Raw genomic sequence first — 18779 nt, forward strand, 5'->3', positions numbered from 1 at the left:
TGCCATGTAAGTTACAGCTAAATTCACAAAATACAGAATTTATGGTATATTTGTAAGAGAACAAGGTATTTGCATATGTCTCAGTGTAGTGTACAGTTTTGCAATCAGAATCCTCAGGGCTTGCTAAGAACCTGTTCCCTCAAAAGCAGGCTTATGTGCCATTGAAAGATTCGTGCTGACCCTTTGCAAAAAGAGATTAATTCCTTTTCAACTAGGAATATTTGCATAGGGTACTGTGTTAGTTATGCCAAAGGCCTCTCTGATACTTGCAAAAACTGCAGTTTTTGTGATCAGTTATACAATGATAATTTTTATTCTGCCAAATGCTGAAGTTCAAATTAAACACTGCTTAGAATGTTTCTCTTGGGGAAATTCAGATATGCAAATATACTTAGTGAAAACTGAAAGGGTTGCGAAGACATAAATAATTTGATCAGAAGAAACCTTTGACCAAACCTTTGATGATGAACAGCAAAATATCAGTTTCTGGAATCCATGTCCCAGGCTTCAAATGTTTGTGGCAGACTAAAATAGTTCTGAGTCATAAATCCCATAATCTGACACAGAGTACGACCTGCCCGTTTGTGTGCTTCCCCTGCTGAAGTAACTATAAGAAGCTTTTCTTCAGCTCACCAGGCAGGAAAAACTATGTGTTGATAGAAAAATCGTGCTGCCTAATGAATGCTCTGGCTCTCTGCAGGTGATGGACAGCCTGGTTGTTGCTGGAGCTGGTGAGAAGGTGCTGTCAGACCGTTCAGCACAGCCCAGTGACCTGTCAGGGCTCAGCATTTTCCACCTTCGCCTTCCTCCCTCAGGCTCCCTGCACACACCCTCTTCCTCCAAAGCCATCTTTCACTACAGCCCCAAAATCGTATCTTATCTCCTCTTCTCCTTGTTCCCCTTACAAATCCAACAGGTTTCCAGGGATGATTTCCAGCTCAGTTTTCCCTTTCCCAGAGCAGCTGGGTCTGTGCACTAACCTTTACTAGCAAGTCCAGGCTAACACTGTGATTATCATGTTCACTGTTCTAAGGACATTCCTTGCTGCTGCAGAAGCTGAATGCATTTAGGCTTCCCCCCCCTCTTGTGGCTACAGACAATAAATACTGCTTATGTATGCTTTTTCACAGAGCAGCAGATTGGTGTTAGATTAATTCTAAAACCTATTTTATCAGATTAGTTTGATTAGCTTGGATTTCAGATCTGTTCTGCAAGACATACTAAAAATCTCTCTCCAGCTTAAACGTGGGAGAAAAAGCAGTGAATTTGCAAATGTATCATAACAGAGAAACAAAGCTCCTGCTACAAAATAAAGCCAGAAGTGAGAGGTAGCAAGGTCATGACAAATGGAAGGAGTAAAAGCACAGATAAGCATCAAGAAAGCTCTTCCAGTACCACTCTACCATGGCCAGTGTGCCTATGACTTTGTTAAGTAGCACTGCAAGATCACACTGAATTTTTTACTTCTCTAAGCAATTCTGCTTGGGCCAGAACGACTGTGCACGTGAGCAACCTGCCAGGGATGTTTCCAGCTAAAGAGTTCATGGTCTAATCCCACAGACACAGGTAAGGAGGTAATTGGAGCATTCTTCATGCTGCTTACAGGCTGGATGCTCTCCTGACTTAATCATAATGCTTTAGCTGAAACATCTCACTGGGGACAAAAGGAATAGACACAAACAGTGTGTGAGAAAAGGATCTTCAAAAACACAATACAGAGAAGGTATTTTTTACACCTGTGCAACTAAGATAATTTCTACGGACAAAACCCACCCCTTCTGCAGGACAATATTTTGCATATAGTGAACATAACCCTGAACAAGATTTCAACTGTGACACAGCAAAGCAGATACCTTTACATCCTGAAGGCAAGCAAGCTTTTGACCTGCCAGGGGAGAGCTGGAGACACAGGAACTTCATTTTTTGGTCTCAGGTGACTGCCTTCCTGTAACTCAGCAGCAGTTCTGCACAGCATTAATCTTACTTTGCAAATGCTCCACAACCTGGACTTGCTGGGCTTCAGGACAGTCCAAAAAACTCAAGTGGAAACTGCTCATGTTTGCTCGACACCTCATTTTCAGGCTGCTTGTCATCTCAGTATTAACAATGAGATGGCAGTTCTACTGTGGAGCAAATTCCTTATAAATATGGATTTCCAAAACTGAAATGCCTAGGTAATAAAGACAGCACAGAGACACAACACCACTAGTAGGATCACGTTTCAGACTGGTTGCAAAATGTGACCAGACTGACAGCATATAATTCTTCTTAACATCTACATAAATTTCAAATATAAGAAATATGCATTTAAACAATACAGAAAAGGACAAAAGTAGCATTAGAAGACTCAAATGAATGCAAGTCACAGAAATGTAAATAGAGTATTTTATTATTACACCCCATTTCCAGACTGCATAAATAAGTGCACATATATTCTGTGGCTGTACTAAGCCACTTTGACAACTATGACTCTATTGTGGCAACAAAATGCCAAGAAATCCCCTGAGATTTAGCAATATTTTCTGACACCACAATCCTGCAGCTATCTCCATGAGCAATTAAATGAAAATACTGCACTGCCTCCTGCTACATTCCAGAGAGCTGTGTCAGGCAATTCAGCCTAAGAAAAACACTGCTGATGTGTCTGACACCTGCCAATCAGCTCCAACTCACTGCAGCTTCCTGAAGTGCTTCAGAGAGGCTTGCAAGAGAACCACTGTAATTAGATGCGAAAAATATCTTCCAAACAGGCTGGTCTTCCTGAAAAGGAAACCTGTATTCTTCAAGGGGCAGAAAACTGCAGCTGTGGAAGATGCCAGGTTGCTGTACCCCTTCTGTGCCAACACTCCCTGCCACCCCCACCATGGCCAGAGAAGCTGGGCCCTGCTGTGGTGGGTGTGGCAGCAGCCACCAGGAGCACCCCAAAGGGGAGATGCTCAGCTGAGACCTGCAGGCACACACACTTGTTGCCATCAACTTCTTACCCACTGGAGGAGAAGGGAAATTTGCAGCTGGCTGAGACCTGCCAGAGCTGGCATAAAACACACCCTGGGAAGGCAACAGAAAGGATGTAGATGTTTCCCAGGGAGCAAAGGAAAAAACCCCACTTAGAACTGATTGCCTTGGGTTAGGTGTGTAAAGGAACAGTGAGTGAAAACAGAGGGAGAGACTGGATGTAGAAGAGAGAGCAGCAAGGCAAAAGTAGAGAGGTCAGAAAGGAAAGCTGGAGTAAAAGAGGTGGCAGAAAGTGTTGCAAGGAAACAGTAAGTCTGTTTTCCACAGTGCAACAGTAGTGACATAGTGGAGCCAGGGCAGGTATTTTTTGTTCCAGAAATGGCTTCATGGGACACAATTCTTCCACCTTCATTCCCTTTAGTTGATGCTGCTCAGTCAGGCACAGTAAAAACCTCTGCCTCAGAAGGACTATTGACAACCAACTCCACTTGTCTTTAGGGTAAAACAGGGAGCTGAATATGGAAGGGCTTGCCATCCCACCAGACAGGTCACTGCAGGAATCTGACACACAGGAATTGATTTTAACACATTATTCAGGATCATGCCTGTTTTCATCATGCTTTTCTACTACAAGCAAAGTCACTTTCTGAAACTATTAAAGGACCTGGCATCAAATAAAGCAGAGCCACAAATTCCTGCCTGGAGGGTTCACGTTACAGCATTTGGAGACTCGATCAAAAGGCAAAGTTTGCTGATAGACAGCCAGACTTTTAAACTCTGTTTGCTCAGGCTGTACCAGAAGCATCCAGCACTAACACAGTTCTAGCAAACATAGCAATCATTTGTTCTGCTTGACAAAGGTCACCAGGCATCAGCTTGAATCTCTCACTGAAGTCCCTTTACCAAATTCTGCTTTCAGTGGCAAAACCAAGGCTGGTTCACAGTGAGCTGGGCCTCATTTTTTATCATTAGCAGTCAGGAACATTGTGCCTTTCTTATACACTGCAATTTTAAATTTGCAGGGTATAATCCTGGGAACTAGGATTAAGTTTAATATGCTTTGAATTCACATGATCTCATTACAGGATGAGATGATTCTAGACAGACTGCTCTGCACAACTGCATGCTAAATGTACTCAGAGGCCCAGCATGTGACAACTCTGCACGTAACTGAGCGATTCTGCCTGGAAAGGAAGGTTTGTAGAATTTTACTCAAAGAACCTTTTGATTTCAGTCTTAGTCTTTTGGCTAAGTGGCAAATTCTGAACACTAAAGTAGCCCTGCCATTTTACAGCAACTCCCCTTAAAGCTGTTAGATTTTATTCTGGGCCTCAAAAAAGGTAAACAGTTTTAAAGAACCTTAAGCTGGTCTCTTTTATTACAGCAAGGTATCAACTTGCTCTTACCTTGCAGTAGGATTTGCAAAGGTAACAGAGGGTTGATACCTTGTCTAATTCCACAAGTGCAGAGGTATGTGGCTTGTGTGTCTGATTTATACATGGACATTTCCAACTTTCAAAGGGGAAAATGTGATTTAAGTACAAGATTGTCTGCCAAATTCCTCAGACAATTACAGATGTTTCTTACATGTCTGACTGCTGAAACCTATATTTATCCAAACCACTACAAATTCCTCTACAAGCCATTTGTCTAGAGTCAAAGGACAAGAGGAGATCTGGATTTATGGGTCACGACACAAACTTATAAATCTTTGCCCTTAGTTTACGATCTAGAAAACATTTAAATATGGACTTTGTCAGTCGAAGTAGCTTTGGTCCTTTAATCCTGTGTTCCAGTTTAATGGAGCAGGAGCAGCACTTGTGTTTCCTGCCTTAACGTGCACTTACTGGTTTTGTACAGTGCCAGTGTCCACAGCACAAAATTTTTCAGCTACTTTTTTAAACAAGCAAAAGAAAACCACTTCTTGCCCAGTTAAATTCCAGTAACTTAATCTTTGTGATACTAATGGTGATGATGTTTTGGGCCTAAAATTTGGCAGGGTGTTGCCACTGACGTTCCTTCAAACCATAACTTTTAATCATATATTATCCCAATTTTTTAAACAGCTTTAGCTGGTTCAAAACACCATTTTTTCAGTGAATGAGCTATTCAAAAATCCTAATCAGGGACCCATTTTACTAGGAGCTGTATAAACACAGCTGCTAGAAAGGCTCTGGTACAGACTGCAACATAATGGTTTGAATTCTGTTTGGAGAAGAACATCACAGTGGCAACTTAAACATGTCAAACATGCTTCTGTGACCCCAAAAAGAAATGTGATATGGTTTGATATAAAATAAAGTGATATGTAATACTTAAAGAGTGGAAGGTGAAGCCAGAGCAACCATGATTTAAATGACGTGTATTTGCACTTGAAGAGCAACACCCATGAGTAAGGGAGGAAGAAGAGGAGCTGAGGAGGAAAGACAGCTCTGAGAAGTGAAGACAACCTGAGGCAAACGAGAGCCAAGGAGGCCACCTGAGAGCTGCTCTGCCCACCAGAGCACTGCCAGCCCTGGCCAGCGAAGCATTGGAGCAACACTGATCCTGAAGGGAGGCTCCCAGGATTTAGCAACAACATGTGGGAGACTCTTCAAACTGTATTCTGCTCCAGTCGGGTCCTTTTCCTTTGGGGCTGTTCACCCCTTCCAGGGTCCAGGAGGAATCCGTGGGGGAGCCAAACCCAGATGGCAGAGTGCTGAACATCCTGCAGACTGAGGGGCAGGAGGAACCCAAAGGCACGTGAGGCTGCAGGTGGAAAACAGGGAGGAGCTCTTCCAGGTGGTGCTTCCACAGGCTCCTCTGGATGCTGCAGGAAAAGGTGAAATACTGGTTATACACACTGCCCAGAGGCTTCAGGGAGGGGGTGGGCAATGGGAAGTTTGTTTGGTTTATTTGCTCTCAGTTCTAGCTCCAGCCAGCCATAATCCCTGCAATCATTTCACTGTGCCCCAGAAACAATACATTTGAGATAGTCTGGCTGCCATGTATTCACTAGATACAACAGCAGCAAGGAGTTTTCAAAAAGGGTTTGCAGTTGGATTGATGGACATGTAATCATTCTGGAAGGCAAAATGAATCACTCAAACTAGTGGGGTAAAGCAAAAGTACACACTGAACTCCCCTTAGCCAAGGAAACAAAAGAATAAATTACCACATTCTACATGAACAGGGGGAAAAAAATTTAAAAAGGACCAGAAAATTTTCCAAGACAACTGACTTCAATTAGTATTTGAATTTCATATTCAAAGGATTTCTAGGAAAAAAATCTTTTTGGAATGGATGTGAATTTGTTATAACTCAGTATACAGCTTACCTTCTTGCTGGATCTTGAATTCTCATTCCTAGGAGAGAAGAGGAACATATCAGTGTTGTATTGCCAGGCTGAAGCTGGAGGGTGTTAAGAGAATTTGCAAAAAGATCTACTTACCTAACTCTCTGCCTCTCAGGTGAGGAAGGTCCTTGTAATTTGGACTCTTTTGATCATCTTCAAAAAAAAAAAAAAAGAAAAAAAAAAAAAAAAAAAAAGAAAAGAGGGAGCTGCAGCTCAGATTGCAAATGCTGGAGTTGCCCAACCTGAACAAGCAGTGTTGGCTGCTGCAGTTCAAATTGGCCATGGCAAAGCAAATCATGGCGCACAGCAGGTGACTTAAATCTCTTTTATCAGTCCCACCTGTACTACCCAAAAAGAGGGCAGCATTCAATTCAATAACCAGGTTAGGTTGCTTGAGTTTTTCCTTGGGTACTTCTGCTTGTTAATTAAAACTACCAGTTCTACTGAGTGGACAATTTTGTACAGAATAAACAGTTCTTTTCAAAAATCCCATTATAGGCTATGGATTTTTTCTACCCAAATTCTACCTCCACTAAAATCTGCAGTCTCCTCTCGGACTTTCCCAGCTGGCAAGGCAACACATCCCTGCTATTCTTTGGATCATTCTTGCTTGCTTGTTTATAGGAAGTGGTCTGGCCTTCCTAATGGACTGCACCTGGGAGAGATTTGCCCAAGCAGCAAAATCACTCCCAGGGAAATAGTTTTTAACCACACTCCTTAATAATGATCTGCCTGGGCTGGATGTACTGCCTGGGCTGGGGATTTTAGCATGTGGACTCTCCAGATCTTCCCATGAAATGGAGCCTTTAGTCTTGTTTTGAGGATGTGTCTTGCTGGGAATGATCTTGATGCCCATTTTCTTTAGACAGAGATTGCTAATCTGGAGAAGGAGCTCAGGACAGCCAAGGAGAACACCAGGGATCAAACCAAGGACAGGAGGCGGGTCACTTGGTAGGGTAACTCCAGATGCCCACATTTTGCTGCAATATGTGATCTGTACATCATACACTGCACTCAGAAATGACACAACAGCCACAAACTGTGTCTCGTGTTTAATTCTGGCAACACAAGGGAGCTACAAAGTCCAAGCCCATGAGGACGAAGCCTGTACCCCATGTTTGACATGTGTTTGTTCTCACACAGCCTGTACCCCATGTTTGACATGTGTTTGTTCTTCACAGCCTGTACCCCATGTTTGACATGTGTTTGTTCTCACACAGCCTGTACCCCATGTTTGACACGTGTTTGCTCTCACACAGCCTCTCCTCAGAATTCCACCTGCAGCCCCCAATGTCTGAGTGCACAGCCCACGTTTGAGTTCAGTTTTGGGAGGTTCTCACAATCCTAACAGAGGAGATCTCATTTCTACCAGAGCAGTTACTCAGATTCTCTGGCAGGACATGGGATAAGTTCATTCCAGCCATACACTGACCACAGGAGTTCAATGAGTTTATTTTGCAGCTTAATGAAGAAACCACTGATGGATTTTTGATGCCTTATCACATCTCTTCCACTGCCATGTGGCTGACATTACTTTGGACCTTTAAGCAAAGAAAACTTTCAACTGCATTAATAGGAATGAACCAAGAAATGATTTTGGTGACCTTAGAGGACTATCAACTAAATGTCTGTAATTACTGATAAATTCTTATCTGAGGTTGAACATAATTAAGATTGCTGTTGATAATCCAAAGCCCTGGAGATTTCTTAACTTTGCACAATGTGTTTATTGCAGCTACTGACAAAAATCTGTTTTCTTGAGCCTATAAGGAAATCTTTCTGGGATAGGTGTTGAGTTGGTCAGAAATGTTTGCTTCACAGTTCTGGAAGCTGAGGACTTCTGCCTTCCCCAGTGCAGTAAAATACAGATTTAAATTCAACCTTCTATACTTGCTGTGACAACAGACTTTGCCCTTTCTGTACATTTTTCCTCACCAGAAGAGTCTCTGAATGCCTCCTCAATCTCTGCTGAGATGAAGCTGCTGCACTTTAACTGACACTACGAGCAAAATTCAAGCCAGTAGCTCAGATATGAGGAAACTTCTAACAGGATTTTTCAGAAGGATAATAAAGATGGATACTATAAGTGGAAAAGACAAGAGTGTGTGGCCATGGTCAGGTGCCTTTCCACCTCCATAAAATGGACAGAATCTTGTTTGATTGATTCTTTAAAGAACTGACCTGGGGAATTACCTAAACAACTAAGCTGTATTACCTCCAGAAGTGCAAGAATGAAATTACAGTTGTGACACACACTGAGTCAAGTTTTGATTTTTCCTTCGTTTAAATTCTCTTGCCAAATTATGATTAAAATATAGTTTAGGTTGCACTGATCTTTTCTGCACTGTAGCATAATGCAAAATCAAATGTAAGTCACCTCACAGTTCTTAGTATTATGTTGAGCTGAAACTTCAAAATTTCTTTCTAATGTACACCTTTTGACTACCTTATGTTATTAACATGATTGCAGGCTAGCTCTCACAGTTGGGATTTATGCTTTTATGCTGAAAGACCTTGGTTCAAACCCACAAACTCTTCTGGGGTCACTGCATAAGTGCTTTAAGTTTTCAAAGAGAAGGATAAGTAAAAGGTCAGATTCAATGGTCTGTTCTCCTTAATAAATAACAGTAATAATATGAATCATTCTCCCTTTCCTGAGTCAAAGCTTCCCAGAATCATTTCAAAAGTCCCCTCCAGCCTTATGCTAACAGTCATCCCTAGCAAAGTAAGATGAGGAAATTCAGTGCTTGTTTGCAGGAAGGATTCCCTCCCACACAGCATACATTTTTCCACCCTTGGAAAAACACTACTTTACTTTCTAAAATGGGGCACTGCATTAAACAGATCCCCCTCCACATGCACAGGCAGAGGCACGAATTCCCCTTGTTTCTGGAGGGGAGGGCAGACCTGGGTGTGACAGCAGAGCCTGACCCAGCAGGTGGAGGACCAGGAATTTGGGGACAGAAGTGCTGGAGCTGCCAGGTGACTGTGCAGGCCAATTCCCCACCAGGTCTGTTCCACACAAGCACACACAGTCAATCTCCTGGGAAACCTTCCTGCTTCAGCTCTGATAGCATCTGAAACTCTTAATGGAGTATTTGACTCAGCCTTAACATAATCAGATCAATCGGGTTAAAAATGTAGAAAATGATTACCAGAAAATTACTCATTTCACCATTTTCTCTGGCAGAAACAAAAGTAAGTTTTAGTAAGACTGAAGATCTCAGGGAAAAACATCCCCAAAGGATGAGAGAGAAACTGGAGTCACAGAGGCAAACACATGGTAGAGAATCAGCAAATCCTCCACTGGTTCCAACTCCCAAATTAACAGTATGTTCTGACGCACGCCGGGGACAGACAGCACTGAGACAATCTGGTTGTTGCCTTTATGAGATGAAAACAATCTCTTCTCCTTGCTCAACCTTTTCCAGTAATCCCAGGAGGAACAGCTCCAGCTGGGCACACATGGAGCCAGCACAGCCCACCCAGCCAGGCTGCACTGGGCAGCTTCACCCACCCTGAGCCCCCTCTTCCCTGCCCCAAGGGTCGGCCCTTCACCTCCCAGCTCTCCTCCAGCTCTCCTGGGGACTGCAGTGGATTTGGAAGGCAAAGACTGTCAGACCTCCAAACCCACCTGCAGGACTGTGGCTGAGGGAAGGGGAGAAAGGTTATCTTTTGACAGTAGAAAAGAAACACAAACTTTAATTGCTATATAGCTAGTGCCTAGCACATGTGAGCAGGGATGATAAGGAAAATACCTATAGCAGTTCAAAGGGGGTTTTAAAGAGAGAGGGCTTAATCCATTTCTAATTAAGTCACATGAAGTAGTGAACTGACACTCTGGCTAAATGTACATATGCAAAAATAGAGCTGAGAAGAGGAGCAGGGTAACTCCTCTCGGCACAAGTTTGATTTCTTCTGCAATCTATAACTAATCTACAGACAGCACTCCCAGTGCCAGAACTCCACGTGGCCACTTGGAAGTGGAAAAGAAGCCAGGAGCAGAGGCCAGCCGTCCAAAGGGAGCACAAAGCAGATTCCAGCAGCTTTGCTTACGGGCTCTATTCACAGTGCTTAACCCCAACAATGCAGCCTGGCAGCGCCTGCCTGCCCAAATTAGCAGCACTTCCCTAATGAGCCTGACAGCTCAGGAGCTGCCACTACCCACGACCATGAGCCCTCCCAGCCCCCTCCTGCTGCCTGCCCAGACCACAGGACGTGTCCCCCTCACACACAGCCAATTCCTTACAGACAGACAGGTGACCTGTCACAGACACCTGGGATTTGGGGTTTTTATGATGGTATTTTCAGTTTTAAGGTAACTGCAGCCTTAAGCCAAAGGGCAGGGAAGAGGAAAGTTGCCAAATCCTCCTAGATTTGCTGAAATTACTGCTGTTCAAAGAATTGTGCTTAATAAAAAGGTACAGGAGGGGAACACCTCAGCATTGGTGTTGCCTCAGACACTGCTGAGCTGGCAGCTCTGCAGGACTGTGTGCCAGCTGTCCACCACCGGGTCCTTATTCAGGGATGGAACAGCACTGTCACTCAGTCTGATCCTTTTTGCAAGGACCTCCATCCCCCCACTCACTCCAGTTCCAATCTCCAACATCAGATACTAAAAATAAGAGCCATCTTACAAGCATTTCCAACCAAAAAGGAAGTGATTGGTAGTTCTGGGCCACCTGACCTTAAATTTTTTGATGGACACATGATTCAAGATGGGCACCACACTATTGAAATTCAAATATGAACTGTGAAGAGGCTTGGATAGAGCTGTTCAGTACATTTATTACAAAGCTTCCTGATACATGATACAACATGGATTCAGAATTCTGTGGTCTACTTCTGTTCACCTCTTTCCTCACTAGTGTGTGTTCAAGGGCTCTCACAGGCAAAATTTTCATAAAAACAGAACAATCAGCCTAAATGACACTTCAAGATCAACTCTTACAAACTTCTCTAAATGTGCACAGTGCAAATGCAGCAGGGGAAGCTTTTTTCTCTAAATTAGAATTCAGCTGGGTTGATCTCTAAAGCAGTTCAGATGGAGAGTGTAACCCTGAGGTTTTTACCAGGCTTCATCCTAAAAGGGCTCTTTCACTGAGAGATGAAGTGTGTGATACTGCACTGCAAACTCCAATGTGGGATACAGGGCAGGAGAGATGCACTCACAGTGCCTGCAAGTATCAAACGTAAAGATACAGTGCACACTGCTGCTTTCAGAGATATGAAAGATGATGATGATGATACTTGTTCTCTGTTAGATTAAAATCTTCCAGTATCAGGTCAGCAGCTCCAATCTCAGGTCACTTGTGAATCCTGTAATGACACTTTATCAGCCTCCACACTTGGGCAGGCGATTGCCAGAGTGAGGAGACCTCAGCTACCCCCAAGTGCTGCCTCTCTAATCTGCATTAGTTTAACTGCTTCCCAGCCTCTGGTTCTTTCCTGATTATTCCAGCCCAGCCAGGAAGAAGGTGCACACTTCCAAGGAGGATGGGAATTGAACCAGCTCACTGAAATCCAGAGTGACCCTTGATCATCACTGGCCCTGCTCACCTGCCTGAACGTGGGCTTTCCTGTGCCAAAGCAAAGTTACCAGCTCGGAGGTCCTGGTTTTCCAAGAAACAAACTTCACTGACAACAACTGCTCTTCCAAACCATGACTATCCTTCATTCTCGAGTCCCTGTTTCATCTCCCTGGCAAAGCAAACAGGAGTTAAGCAGCCTAGAGGATGTCATGTATGGATAGCTAAGTAGTCTCATGGAGATATTTCACATTTTAAAAAGCAGTTATATTCTTACATGTCTAAATGTTTTGACTTCCATTAAAAAAATAAGTCACTCAACATCTCTGTCTGTTAACACTCCCAAAAAATTTTTAAGTTTTACATAGGATATTTTTTGTTAAATTCTCTTGAGCAGCAAGTTTCAAAATTAATCTGCAGTGCAATGTTGGGTGGACAAAACTCTGAACAGTACACCTTTCCCAATTTGCCCCAACACTGACTAAACTGTGACAAAAGCAAAGCACAGAACTTGTTTTGTCCAAATGATCCTCTGTTCAGCTTTTTTACACACTTACTTAAGATGCTGTGAGAAAGCCTATATAGAAAAAAATCTCTGGATATGTGAATCCCAAGTAACACTGGAAATAAGGAAATTCTCCTTCAAGGTAGAGCTCTTAAAAACCCCCCAAGCAAAGCCTTCCCTTTCACTCATACAGGAGCTTTCTAAAAAGGAAATATTACTAAAGAGTCTTATCCCTTATAAACCGATCTGCAATTAATGCAGAATGATAAAACAAACAAACAAAAAACCAATCACAGACCCAAACAGCAACACAAATGCCCTCTAAACCACCTTTGGGACCCTCTTGCACTCCTGGCTCTCCAGAGGTAGGACTGCAAATAAAGAAGTCCACATTGGTTTCAACTGGCTTTGAAGTCTTACCTGCTTTCCTACCAAACGAAAAAGCCCCTTTTTTTGCTGAAGCCAACTGAACAATAGTTTGTTTTCACACAAGCTCAGATTGCTTACAGTAATCCAAATAATCATTTGAGGTTTGTTCTTTAGAAGTTAATTTCTCAGCTCTGTTGCCTGGGGGGGAAGGCAAGAGAAACCTCCAGAACACAGACAATATTAGTAATAAATTGAGACTGGCAAAAGTGTATGCGAGGCACTAACCCAATCTCACTCTTGGTGGTTTAATGGCATTGCTCACTCTTGTGTTCTTCATCTTGCAGAGCAAGATAGTAGGGGAGGAGATGGAGATTTGTATCTCAAATCTGCCACTGAAGACTTTAGACCAGAAAGAAGTTCTGAGGGGGGAGAGAGAGAGAGATACACCCACAGGACACAACCCAACACCACACAAAATGAAACCTTACTTCAGAGGGAGAAATGCAGACAGGAAGATGACCTGTTTAGCTCACCTGGGTTGTTGTCAGAGCAAAGCCTGCTTTAATTCCAGTCCATTTTCCTAATTATTCCAAAATGTATGCCTGTGCTCAGTGTTGTCAATCAGAGCGTGCAAAAACAACACCCTCTCTGCAGTTAGAGCCAAATTGAGAGGTCTGCTGTCCAGTTCATAAAGTTTAGAGTTTCTATGAATAAGCTCAACTAAGCCTTGGAGAATATCCAGGCTTCAGGATACAATTTCCACACAGAGCCTTTGAAGCAAGATTTCAGCATCTTTCCTCCAAGAGACAAATGAATTCCAGTGACATGGCACTGTATTTTTTCCCCCTTTAACATGAGACAGCTTAAAATGGAACATTGTTATTGAGCAGGAACCAGCTCTTCCTCTAAGTATTTTGTGTATAATGTCCTGGAATTTATCCAGATCCAACATAAGAAAGCATCCAGAAATAAAACCACGAGAAAAGTATATGAGCAGCACCAGGCTAGAATGAATAGCACCTTATCCTTGTTTTCGAAAAATCCACCCCATGTACCACCAAACTGCTGGGAAACCTCTTCCTTCCCAAGCCCTCACTTCTCCCTATCTCACCACAGGTTCCCATTCAAGGCCAGTGACTCAACCCCTCAACAGGGAAAACAGTCCCGGCTGAAATTTCTACCCAACAGGATGGGAGAATGTTAAGCTCATTTCAAGGAGGAAGGAAGGAAAACCCATTAGCAGTCAGAAAGGAAGCACATTTCAATAAGGCTCTTTTGTCTTTAGAAAAGGGAAAGCAAGCTGAGAAATGTTCCCCCCACTACACAGTTGTGCTTACATGGGCTCCTTCCTTGGAAAAGTCTTTAATTTTGGCAAAGCCTACACAAAAGAAGAAAAATTACTGAGCTGTTTTAGAAAAGAAACCTCCTAAATAACAATAACACAGATTTGTTCTGGAACAGATCTAAATATTTGCACCTTTCAAGTAAATATGAGGAGTCAAGGACTGTAGGTGCCAGACAAACAACGTGCACTGACTCATTTCTCACTGGAGCAACGATGGCTCTGTGGGAGTGGCTGGGCAGAGACCGAGGATGCAGCTTGGCCAATGGACCCTCTTTCCTTTTCTGTCTCAAGAACATAAGAAACATCACCCCAGGGAATCCCAGAGGTTTCTCTGGTTGCCTCTGAGAGCTTACCAAGCTACAAGACCCCTTCATCATTCAACTGGCCACTCCGAAGTGGAGAGTTCAGCAGGGAGACAGAGCAGTGAGGTGCTCCTGGAAGGGTAAGCTCCCCAGGACAGGGTGCACAGCATCCTTCAGAGAGGCAAGACTTAGAAACACTGATAAGTTTTTGACACATTTTTCTTCTCCTGCAGTGAGCAGATCCTGGAAAACAGGCAAGTTACACCACTGGGAGCTGGAAGGAACAGCAGGCAGGTTCCTCCTGAAAAGGCACCTCCCTGAGCACCATGGGCTGTGCAGCCTCTGCACCCAGTGGCACCAGGCAGAGCCCCTGGAGAGCAGCAGCACTGTGCTGATGTGCTGTTTGCAGCACTGGCCTGGGAAGCTTTCCCAGGGAAGCTGCAGCACCTCCTGCAGCTGTGCCCATCCAGCTGCTTCCTGCTTTTGATGACAGCTCTGCAGCTTGGCCAGACTGCATCGGAGCCTCAATGGGGATTGCTTCACTTTCCTCCACCCCTCTCCATTGGAAATGAGATGCTCAGGCACAGCTATCTCTCCATCTCTCACAGAAGACAAAGCATTATGGGTTATCATATAAGCTCCCTTCCATCTGACAGCTCCAGGAATAGCAGCGTTATGGACCTATCACTGCTTGTCCCCGTTGAACAAAGCCACGGTACTTTATGCTTTCATTCACAAGTTTAGGCCAAGAAGAACAAGTCCAAAGCACCCCTGACTCAAGCAGGGCTCCACCACCCCAGGTTGGGTGGCACCAGCTCAAGCCCAGAGCACCTTTGCGTGCGCTGCAGATACAGCTTGGCCCCCGTTCCTGCCACCACACACAAAGTGCTCTTCAGAAAAGGGCCAAACAATAGCAGATCTGTCAGATAATGCACTGGAGCAAAGTTGAACACTTAACATTTTGCAAAACACAAGGGCCCGACGGGCTGAGCAGAGGCCCACACTGAACAAAACCTCCTCAGAGGCAGCTGGAGCTGCCCACATGTTACCAGGCTCTGCCTCCGCGACGGGCGGGAACTGAGGCCCGATTGTTTAGTGCAGATCAGAGGCTTTCACCACAAGTCTGGCAAATTGAAAAGCTCTCTTAAGTTTTCAACAGTGGGGCTGTCAGCAGGAAGCACAGTTCATATGACCCCCACACCCTCCTCAGGAAGAAAAGCAACAGCTTAAATATGTAATGGAGAGTGGGGATCAGCACTCCTGTGTTAGCAAAACACACCCTAATAACATCTGCTGCCCCTTTGCTTTCTGGAGGAGGTTTCTCCTCTGCATATTTCAACCCTCCAGTTTAGCTGAATAGTTTTTTGGCTACAGAAGGTGGAGTTAATTTTTGTAATAAGGTTAAATAAGTTATTTAGATTAAGAGTCCATTATTCTTCAGTTATGCCCAAAACATATTACTGCTTGAGCTCAGAAAAGCAAATCCTCTTCCCAGGCCTGCTCTGAGTGGCTGTGGTGTGGGACTGTGATGCTGAGGAGCCACAGGCTCACCTGAGCAGACTGTCCCTCCCAGGACTAGCCCTTCTCCATGGAGACACCCGGGGCTGGCCCTCCTGGCTCCAGGAGCAGCCCAGTGCTGGCAGACCCGGCCCTGGCATGAGCCTTCCCGCTGGGGCACTCCCTGCAACATGTTCCACCATCCCTGCTTGACACTGTGCAAAGACACCACTGCTGATTTAAGAGCACTCTGGACTGCAGCTGTAGGAATCAGGGAGAATATTTTGGCCAAGCATCTCATCTGGCTTGTTCCAGTGCCCCTCTTCAGGCAACTGCCACTGGCTACAGCCAAAGACAAGGATCGAGGGCTCCGTGCACCCAGTCCAGCTGAAGCCAGAGCTGCAAGAACAGCACTGTGAGAGGACACACACATCAACACAGATGAGTTGTTTTTAGGTGTCACACTGGGAACAATTTGGCCTGCAGAACTTTGGCAATGAGGGTAGAGGCTGAGCATGCTGTGACTTTCAGATCTGCCTGACAGAGATGCTCAGTTGAAAAGCAATTCTCATCAAGAGCCTCTCTGGTCATTCACTATGAAATATTCCATTCAGAGGGAAAACTATTTTCAAGTTACAGCAGGAGGGTTTAATTTAAAATTATTTTTAACCTAATGCTTTTTGGCTTGAAGCCAGAAGTAGACAAAACTCCATTTATATTTATGGATCAGATTACCTCCTCATCATTCACACATCCATCTGTTTAAGAGGTGCACTTTTCATTTATATCTTCTCAGGAAAAAAACCCCAACAAACAAACCAACCAACACCAAACCTTTGAATTTCTTCAAAGCCTTTCAATGACTACAACTGAAATTATCAGCACCCACTTGCACATGACTTCATTTCATAGCCATTTGTCATATCAGCCTCCATTCTGTGATCACAATAACTTAGATGGCAGCAGGAAGTAAGGAATTAAATGGAAACCTGTAGAAATATGAATGGGGTGAGTTTGGGCCATCTGATTGTGAATGGATTGGAAATGGAGCTCATCTCTGTGCCAACACTGTGCCTGTGCACAGGATTCCCACACTCCCACAGCCCCCCTTCTGCCATGGCTTAACACCACACCACAGGCTGTAAAATTCAAACTACCAAACAAGGAACAGGCCATCACACTTCTTTACAACTAAGAGTCATTTTAACAAACACTACCTTGGATGGAGCTACAGAGGGTGAGTTTTAAGTTTTGGGCTTGGTCTTTTTTAGTGAAAGCCTTTCATCAGCATATGCCAGCCTCAGAGACAGGTAAGTGACACAAAAAATGTTTGGATGGTTCTCTGTTCAGGGGTACTCACAGACAAGGACAGTGTATTGGTATCTCCTCACATAACCCCTTCTCAGTTATCTCCAGACAGTTGTTCAGTCAGGAGAAATTCAAACTTTAGTGTCTGCTGCTATTAAGTAAGACGGAACTGCATCTGAAAGGGAAATGTTGATTTGCAAAGCCATTCATGCTTTGGCCCAGATTTTGGCAGTAGAAATGCTGGCCCAAGTGTTTCACCCTGGTAACACCCACCTGAATGGCTGTGCCAAACACTCCGGAGACAGTTCTCCACTGAAGCTCCTCCTTGAGGTACTGTTGTTCCCCCCTTACCTAGTCAGATTAACAAATAATCACACTGATATAAAAATATTACCTTAATGCTGTAATCCTATCAACAATAACTGTTCTGGAATGAGCAGTAATATCAATGCCCTGAGGACTGCAAGTGAATGCCCGTTTCCCAGAGTGGCCTGGGCAGCCCCCCCTGCAGCTCTGAGCACACCTCGGGGGTGCAGATGCTCAGCCACCCCCTCCCCAGAGCAAACCCACCCCAGCCATGCCTGGGCCTGCCAGGGACTCCATCTGCAGAGCTACAGATGTGCCTGCTCAAAGGAGCCCTAGAGAGGCAGCTCCTCACAACATTAAAGCCCCTTTACACCTCCTGAATCATTGCAGCTGCCTGTAGAGCAGGGATGTTATTTGTTATCCCCCCTTAGGATTACAGTTGAATTACTTTGCTGTACATCATCCTCTACCCAAATATTCAAAAATCACACTGACTGCCTGTCTGTGCAGGAAGGAAGAGTTTCAGCTGTATCAAAGATGAGGCAAAATCCAAGCTGTGTCTGCAGTGAACCTCCCCTACCATCCCTCCCCCCTGTGATCCTGTGCAATTCCAGCCAGGCTGCCAAAGCCTGCTGGAAAACCGAGCAACGGAGATTACAGAGGCAGTGCCTCAAAAATGAAGTTAAGCAAAATCTTTATACATTTACCATAAAATGATGGGCTTCGTAGTCCATGAGGATATTACTTGGAAAACAATCTGCAACTGTGATGAATTTCCTTAAGCTTCTGCAAGCACAGGTCTGTACAAATGGGATTAATTCAAAACCTTATCAGCAAAAATTCACATGGCCCAAGTCAAGGATCCTGCTTTACAGGGTTAAAATTTAAGCTATCTGGTATACTATGGAGAGAAAAAATTGTTTTTATAACCACACTTATGATTCTCAGAGCACATTCTGCCCTTGAGCAGGTTTGTTATTTCATTGTTAATTATGAAACCCTAAAGGAAAAACTCAAAGGAACTAAAAGGAAGAAAAAGAAATCTCAAACTATTTTTTGTATTTATGTCTTCTGCTGACATTCCCATTTCCCCAAAATAAATATTTATTGCACTCCTTAAGCAAAATAAGATTTAATCCATGGTTCAGTTTTAAAGTAATACTGAGCCTACTGTGCATTTTAGTTCCATCCTTGTTTTCTGGCAGTACAACCGTAGATGAAAACACCCAGAACAAGTGTTTCTTTTGCTGTTGGTGTAGAAAACAAACGATTGGGCATCCTGGGGGAATTCTTTCAAGAGCAGTGGGCCCCGTGAGTGTCTCTGCAGTGC

General features: G+C 44.0%; 1 protein-coding gene and 1 long non-coding RNA gene across 6 annotated transcripts in view; both read right to left on the minus strand.

Moving 5' to 3' along the window:
- Window positions 1-18779, minus strand: part of ZDHHC8 (zinc finger DHHC-type containing 8) — a 108182-nt gene that overhangs the window by 42147 nt on the left and 47256 nt on the right. The window lies entirely within an intron of this gene.
- LOC108640333 lies at window positions 5305-6443 on the minus strand. The gene is made up of 3 exons (XR_001921100.1): window positions 6386-6443; window positions 6272-6299; window positions 5305-5764 (listed from the first exon to the last, which is right to left on the minus strand). It is a non-coding gene; the product is annotated as an uncharacterized LOC108640333 (long non-coding RNA).

This window comes from Manacus vitellinus, unplaced genomic scaffold (assembly GCF_001715985.3).
Source record: "Manacus vitellinus isolate BGI_N305 unplaced genomic scaffold, ASM171598v3 scaffold_31_pilon, whole genome shotgun sequence".
In the NCBI taxonomy this organism is placed as follows: domain Eukaryota; kingdom Metazoa; phylum Chordata; class Aves; order Passeriformes; family Pipridae; genus Manacus; species Manacus vitellinus.